This window comes from Ascaphus truei, chromosome 2, assembly GCF_040206685.1.
Source record: "Ascaphus truei isolate aAscTru1 chromosome 2, aAscTru1.hap1, whole genome shotgun sequence".
NCBI lineage: Eukaryota > Metazoa > Chordata > Amphibia > Anura > Ascaphidae > Ascaphus > Ascaphus truei.
The window spans coordinates 411,565,685-411,574,463 of NC_134484.1; positions in this window are offsets into that span (position 1 = coordinate 411,565,685).

Genomic DNA, 8,779 nt, shown 5'->3' on the forward strand with positions numbered 1-8,779 from the left:
GGTTCGGGTTCATCAAGAAGCTGGGGAACAAAAGGAACAAGACAGCGACTAGAGGATCTGGTAGGGACAAACCGAGGGAGCGAGCATTCAACTCGCCTCTCCTGGAGACCCTGGTCGACGCATATGCAAACAGAGATGAGGTTTTCCAATCTGGTGGGTCTTTCTTGAGCTGCCAGCTGATCTTTGATAGTTTCGGCAAGTCCCTGCAAGGAGGCTGCGGAAAGGGCCTCGTCATTCCAAGCGGTTTCGGCTGCGACGGTATGGAATTTCAGGGCATACTTGGCAACATATCAGGAACCCTGGAAGAGGTGGAAGGGAGAAGAAGCCGCCGTGATCTTGCGACCGGGAGTATCAAATACCTGCTTGAATTCTCTGAGGAAGCGAGGATAGTCGTGCGTGATCTCAGGTCTCTGTTCCCAGATAGGAGATGCCCAGGCCAGGGCATCACCAGTCAGCAGAGCGATGATGTACGCGACTCTAGATCTTACAGAGGGAAAGTGAGACGGGGTTAACTCAAACTGAATCTCACATTGATTGAGGAATCCTCTGCATTCGTGGGGGTCTCTCGCATAGCGGTTTGGGGTAGGCAGTCGTGGTTCCGAAAAGGTAGGGGCTTCCGGAGTGAGTGGAACTGCAGCTGCCATGGCGGTGGGAGCAGGTGGGTGCTGGGTGTGAAGCAGTTTAGAGAGTTCTTGGGTTAAGGAGGTGACTTGCACCTCCAACCAGTAGAGTCAGTCAAAGGGGCTAGACTGCCCTGCCTCAGCGGGGTCCATGTTTGTTGGGCTGAGCATAATGTAATACTTACGCTCTCCACAAACAAGGACTGAGGTGGGAAGGTATAATACAACGCACCCATGGCAACGGGGCCAGGCCTGGTAGATGGATAGTCTGTAGTGCCAGTCGGGATTGGAGAATGTGGGTTAGTAGAATACTTGCTGGGTCATGGAGCGGAGCCAGGAGGGTGGTAAGAGTCCGAGTGCCGAGGTATTGTATTGTATGTCTTTATTTATATAGCGCCATTAATGTACATAGCGCTTCACAGTAGTAATACACGTGGTAATTTAAATAAATAACAGATAATATAAATAACAGATCATGGGAATAAGTGCTTCAGACATAAAGTAACATTAAGGAAGAGGAGTCCCTGCGCCGAGGAGCTTACAATCTAATTGGTAGGAGGGAGAACGTACAGAGACAGTAGGAGGGAGTTCTGGTAAGTGTGTCTGCAGGGGGCCAAGCTTTATGTATCATGTGTTCAGAATATCCACAGTGCTATTCATACTGTATGCTTCTTTAAGCAAGTGTGTCTTAAGGTGGGTCTTAAAGGTGGATAGAGAGGGTGCTAGTCGGGTACTGAGGGGAAGGGCATTCCACGGGTGTGGGGCGTGGTCAGTGAAAAAGGTTTAAGGCGGGAGAGGGCTTTAGATACAAAGGGGGGTAGAAAGAAGACATCCTTGAGAAGAACGCAAGAGTCTGGATGATGCATAACGAGAAATTAGGGCTGAGATGTAATGAGGGGCAGAAGAGTGTAAAGCTTTAAAAGTGAGGAGAAGAATGGAGTGTGAGATGCGGGATTTGATCAGAAGCCAGGAGAGGGATTTTATGAGGAGAGATGCCGAGACAGATCTAGGAAAGAGTAGAGTGATTCTGGCAGCAGCGTTTAGGATAGATTGTAGGGGAGACAGTTGAGAGGCAGGAAGGCCGGACAGCAGGAGGTTACAGTAATCAAGACGGGAGAGAATGAGGGCCTGACTCAGAGTTTTAGCAGTCGAGCAACAGAGGAAAGGGCGTAACTTAGTTATATCGTGGAGAAAAAAGCGACAGGTTTTAGAAATGTTTTGAATGTGAGGGGCGAATGTGAGAGAGGAGTCGAGTGTGACCCCTAGGCAGCGTGCTTTGGCATCTGGGTGAATGATCATAGTTCCAACAGTAATGTGGAAGGAGGTAGTAGGGCCAGGTTTGGGAGGAAGTATGAGGAGCTCTGTTTTAGCCATGTTGAGTTTAAGGTGGCAGAGGGCCATCCAGGATGATATAGCAGAGAGACATTCAGAAACTTTGGTTTGTACAGCAGGTGTAAGGTCGGGTGTTGAAAAGTATATTTGTGTGTCGTCAGTATAGAGGTGATAATTAAACCCAAAATATGTTATTAGGTCACCTAGAGAGAGTGTGTACAAAGAAAAGAGAAGTGGTCCCAGGACAGAGCCCTGGCGTATCCCCACAGAGAGATCAATAGAGGAGGAGGAGGTGTTAGCAGAAGAGACACTGAAAGTACGATGGGAGAGGTCCGGGGTTGGAGCCAGGAGAGTTGTCAGTGTCCAAAAGCCGAGATCGAGGGTAGGAGCCAGGAGAGAGGTCAGTGTCTGAGAGCCGAGGTCAAGGGTTTGGAGAGCAGCGGAAGGTCAGGAGGTAGCCAGGGTCAATTTCCAGAGAAGGGTCCAAAGGTCAAGCCGGGTCGGTACACAGGAAAGAAGATCACAAGAGATTAACGCACAAGGCAAGGAAAAGTAGGAAACGCAAGGAACCATAGAACTATGCTCCGCAAAGTGTGGAGGTGGCAGCAGGAACTAAATAGTGGGGCTGGACGAATAAGGCTGCGGGGCGGAATGGAGGCGCGACCACTGTGGAGGCAGAGATCGATCCTTAGATGTACAGTAGGAGACAGGGAGACTAGCTGATCCTCTTGCCGCGCGGCTTGGGAGCGGTGCACGAGCGTCATACGTGTAAACCGCACGGGGGAAGAGCACACGGCTCAAGCGGGGGGAGGAGCCTCACGTGTACGTGCCGCAGCGGGAGTGGCAGCAGCAGGAGAAAGAGGGGCGCTCTTGGTAGCATGACTGAGGGACCGGGAGAAGCGTGACGGTGGAAGGTAAGGAAGGAGCCCTCTTTGAGAGAGGTGTTCCCCGAGTCCTTACACGGAGAAGAGAGTCTTGAGAACACAGGAGAGCCGTATTCTGAGATCAAGACACCCAGAAACCCAAAAACCTATATTTTTCCTAGACAAAGAGGACACAGGAACATGCCAGAGACTGACATGAAGGGCCACCTGCTTTAAGGTAACTCCTAAGACTTTGGGGTGATAGGATGGTAATGGGATTATCTCTCCAGCCCTGCAAATAGGGACTGGGGAAGTAAGTTAGCCCTTACAAAGGGATAGGGGTTGTTGTTTTTGTATATTTTTGTTTGCTGTGATGTTTAAATGGACGGGCTAAATTAAGCCATATGTTATTTCACCCTAAACGGTCTCCATTTGCATACCTCTGCATACATCTCTTACAACCATCATAACAGATTTTGACATTGTGACTCTGAATAAGGTTTCAGGCACGCCACCTGAATCTGCTATGCCCAGCACCTCAATGGCTGCATCTGCTGCTCCTGCTTGTGTACTGGAAGCTTCACCAGGTTGGGATGTGAGGGTTCAGAACTTCTCTTCCTCTCCACTCATGCTATTTGGCAGAACCCTGTTTGGAATTGTCCGTGCTACTGAACCATATCTGCAGAGAGATGACCCAGCTGGCAGCCCCCATCTGACTGTCAGTGACTTCCCTGACATCCTATAACTCTTGCTCTGCCTACAGTTCCCTGTTCATCTGCTGTGACTGCTCCTCGTTGAGTTCTGCTAGGAGACCTTCTCTCTGTCACTTCCCTGCACCTTTCCTTGCAACTTGGCCTTGCCTGTAAATTGGCTTGCCCATTTTGTTCCTGAGCCCTCTCCCTGTTCCAGTCCTGTTCCTGAGTCCAGTCCCTGTCCCGTTCCTGAGTCAAGTCTTTGTCCATCTCCCAGCCCTATTTCTGAGTCCAGTCCCGGCTCCCGTCCTGTTCCTGCTCAGCTGTTGATCCTTTTTCTGTCATTGACCTCTGTTTGTGGCCCCGACAATGCTTCTTCCCTGCTTACTCTAACCCCTGCGTGTGACCCTGACGATGCCTCTTCGCTGCCTGCCCTGAACCTGACCATGTGAGGTCATGTTAGTGATGTCTGCGACATCATTTGATGCTGCGATTTGGAAAGAGAAGGAGGGCAGCAACAAGGAAGTGGCCGCGTCCCCTATGCATTTTGTTCCGTGGGAACTTCCTCAGGGGTAGAAATGAAACGCGCAGGAGCAGGAGCAGGAGCAGGAGCAGGACCAGACAATCAAGCAAAACAAAGCACAAGGTACAAGACCCCCACCCTATTCCTCAGTTTCTTGGTGACAGTGACACTTCCAGAAGTGACATCATCCGCACGAATCGGAGTGAGAGAGGAGTGAGGCTGGTGTGCACCATGTGTCAGTTCCTGGACCAAGGGTGGTCTTAATGCTTAAGACAGAGCGCCCTTTGTGAGTGCATTGTCTTTTTCTTTTTCGTTTGTTTTAGCAAATTGCATATCTGTTCTATGGTCTGTTTTTTCCACTCCATATCCTGTACCAACCATTTCTAAGGTTGAATAGAAAAAGTATTTTTTTCAATGGAGCTGCACAACCCCCCCGCCACCTATGGTTTTTGTATTGTGACATGAAAAATGAATGTAATAAGAATAATATAGATGTCACTGGGTTGGTCGAATAGTACCTTCATTTACAAGTGAAATTTACTTGTTAACCTCTTGACTTTCATCAGAATACATGCTCACTTACAAGCTGTAGGTAGATCATTGATGAAGAAACAACAAAGGCATAGGGAGTGATCACAGAACCATACTAATTGAATGAAGTAGTCAAATACATAAATGCGGTAATCAAGTAATGGGTGCAAACTGTGAACTGAAAAGTGAATCAGAAAAGGTGAAGGGAAACACAAAATGGATGTGCCCCCTAAAAGAATTCACTTAAATGCACACCATAACAGTGTAAAAATTAGCTTTTAATAAATTTACTTAAAACATATATTACCAAAGTAATGTGTAATGTGAATTAAAAATTTATTAAATCAACGCTATCAGGCAAACTTGTCGTCAGTTATAAGTTCATACTATCCCAGTTAACCACTTAATAATGGTGGGATATGGAGGACACAGGTTGCTAGGAGTCAGGGTGTTAACCCCTCTGGAGCAACGGTGAGACCCAATAATGGAAGTGTATAGATGTACACAAGTGAGTGGCCAATGGGTTAAATGTCCATCTACCTGGCTAGATCAGCCAGCACTGCGCACTATAATGGAGACTTTAGTGTGTTAAAATACGAGTGCTAGAGTGATAAAGCTGGCAAATGCAGTGATAATGGTAGTACATACACTGCAGCATAGACCTGCCAGACACGACAGTGCTGTGCAAGGAAAGCAGGCACACTCACTATAAAATTAAAGGATTAAATAAATAACTAACTAATGGGATCAACACAGTTAGAGCCAGGAGACTGCTGACACTACATTAAAACAGCTCCAAGTAGGAGACTGACAACATTGCGCGTCCAATATATGGCAATATATGTTTTAAGTAAATTTATTAAAAGCTAATTTTTACACTGTTATGGTGTGCATTTAAGTGAATTCTTTTAGGGGGCACATCCATTTTGTGTTTCCCTTCACCTTTTCTGAGATCATTGATGAAGACTGAAAACCGTAGGGACCCCAGAAGAGAGCATTGCGGGACACCACAGGTGAAATCCAACGGGTCGGTGTTAGAGCCAGATATAGACACATATTGGGATTGAAGCAAAAGATTGCAGCGTCAATTGTTAAATGTAAGATCAAAGATATATGACAATCAGTGATAGGGCAAAGTAAACCCCACTAATGATGGAATGTGCCAACAGGCCCGCCAAGAGGGGGGTCTGCCGGGGTTGGCGTCCCGGGCCTGGTGAGTCTGGTGAGCCAGTGTTTAAAAAAAAAAAAGTGGCAAGAATAAACAAAAAAATGCCGGCGATCCCCATACGCATGCGCACAGCAGATGTCCCGGCGCACATGCGCAGGGTGTCTGGCCTTTTTCCTTGTGCCCCAAGCAGCAGCAGCCACGTGGACCCTCTCCCCCCTGCTTCCAACATGGGATGGAGGGGAAGCACCCCCAGCGCCAGCCTCCTGCCCCAGGCAGCAGCCATAGGGACCGGGGTCCAGAGGCCGGGGGGAAGTAGATGCTGCCGGGGGGTGGAGGGGGGGGGGAAACTAGATGCTGCCAGGGGAGGAAAACTAAATGCTGCCGTGGGGTGAACTAGATGCTCCAATAGGAATCAGCCTGCCAGTCTCGCTCCCCCCCCCAACCTACCTCCTGCGCCCCGAGCCTACGTCCCGCCAGAGGCAGCAGCCGTGGGGATTGGGGGCAGGGGGGAGGCGAGGCAAGGAACCAGCACCCACCCGGTCAAGGTCAGTCACCCACCCAGGCAGTCAACCTACCCCCCCAGGCAGTCAATCTACCCACCAAGACAGTCAGTCACTCACCCACCAACCCAGACAGTCAGTCACCGATCCAGGCAGTCACCCACCCAGGCAGTCACCCACCCAACCACGCTGTCACCCACCCAGGCAGTCAGTCAAACATCCACCCAGTCAGTCATTCATCCACCCAGGCAGTCAGTCAGGCCTGAGGAAGGGGCATCCTGCCCCAAAAGGTTGCTCCCCTTTCGCTTCATCACATCCACTCCATCTTTTGTCGTTAGGCAGTTTATTGTCACTACCTTATTCCCCTTGTTTTTTCCCTTGTTTTTCCCTTCCTTCCACTACCTTCCTACCATCCCATCACGCCAGTTGTTGGCTTGTGTATTTATAGATTTTACCTAGGATAATTGTAGCATCCTTCAAATTCTATATCCTATATTGTATATTTTTCAATACAATTGATATATTTTGGCATATTACCGTGCTTTTTGAAGTGAAACTTCTTTCGTGGCACCTAGTCCTGATGGGACAAAATTGAATAGATGGGGGGCGAAATGTGAAACGGAAGTGATGTCACGTAATGGACGCCGCTTCGCTCACACGTCCCCTGTCACATGCGGCGGTGGCGATAGCCGCCGGCGCCGCTCCTAATCGCCGCCGCACCCCGCACCCCAACACACCCCCGGCTGCTGACATATGACATATGCGGCGGTGATAGCCGCCGCTCCTAACGGTTCCACGGCCGCTGTAACGCTGGTCCCCGCCCGCTGCCATGCCGTGCATGCACAGTTGTGATGGCGCTGCTGACGGACGCCACACATGTGCAGAAGCGGTGGCAGTGGCGTCGTTCCCCCCATACGCTCCTAGTCCTAACGCCCATTGGCAGCGGCGCCATTCAGCCCTCCACTGGCACACGGTGCAAACCCGGGCGCAACCCACGCGGCACAGGGGCTCGGTCACTCATGCCAGTGCCGGGCGCATGTACCACGCAGAATTTGCGTGCGAGGGAGGGGGGATCCAGAATTTGCATGTGAGGGGGGGGGATCCAGAATTTGCGTGCGAGGGGGGGGTCCAGAATTTGCGTGCGAGGGTGTCCAGAATTTGCGTGCGAGGGGGTCCAGAATTTGCGTGCGAGGGGGTCCAGAATTTGCGTGTGAGGGGGGGTCCAGAATTTGCGTGCGAGGGGGGGATCCAGAATTTGCGTGCGAGGGGGGGTCCAGAATTTGCTTGCGAGGGGGGGGGGTCCAGAATTTGCGTGCGAGGGGGGGTCCAGAATTTGCGTGCGTGCGAGGGGGGTCCAGAATTTGCGTGCGTGCGAGGGGGGGGTCCAGAATTTGTGTGCGAGGGGGGGGTCCAGAATTTGCGTGCGGGGGGGGTCCAGAATTTGGGTGCGAGGGGGGGTTCCAGAATTTGCATGCGAGGCAGAATTTGCGTGCGAGGGGGGGTCCAGAATTTGCGTGCGGGGGGGGTCCAGAATTTGGGTGCGAGGGGGGGGTTCCAGAATTTGCGTGCGAGGGGGGGGTGCAGAATTTGCGTGCGAGGAGGAGGGGGTGCAGAATTTGCGTGCGAGGAGGGGGGGTGCAGAATTTGCGTGCGAGGAAGGGGGCGTGCAGAATATGCGTGCGAGGAGGGGGGGTGTGCATAATTTGCATGCGAGGGGAGGTGTGCAGAATTTGCGTGAGGGGGGGAGGGGGGCAAACAACACAACGAGACATTCACACAACACAGAGAGAGAGAGACATACACTGACTGACACACACTCACACACTGACTGACTCACACTCACATTGACTGACTCACTCACACTCACACTGACTGACTAACACTCTCACACTGACTGACTCACACTCTCACACTGACTGACTCACACACGCACACACACAGACTGACACACACACGCACACACACTGACTGACACACACACGCACACACACTGACTGACACACACGCACACACACTAACTGACACATACACACACACACTGACTGACACATACACACACTGACCGACACAGAGACATTCACACAACACAGAGAGAAAGAGAGACATACACTGACTGACACACACACACACACATTGACTGACACACACACACACACACACATTGACTGACACACACTCACACACACACACTGAATGACACACATGCACACACTGACTGACACACATGCACACACTGACACACATGCACACACATGCACACAGTGACTGACACACATGCACACACTGACTGACACACATGCACACACATGCACACACTCACAAACAAACACACATACATACTCTCTGACTGACACACATACATACTCACTCACTGACACATACACTGACTGACACATGTGTGCCGAGCACGCGCGTTGTAAGTCAATTTCTGTGACAAAAGTCATAGAAGTTTCACTTACTATGCGCGTGCACAGCACACACAGCTTTTTAAAAAAAATCTTATTCACATTGAGTGCTGGGGACATTATCTCTGTTGCTTAACAGATTTCC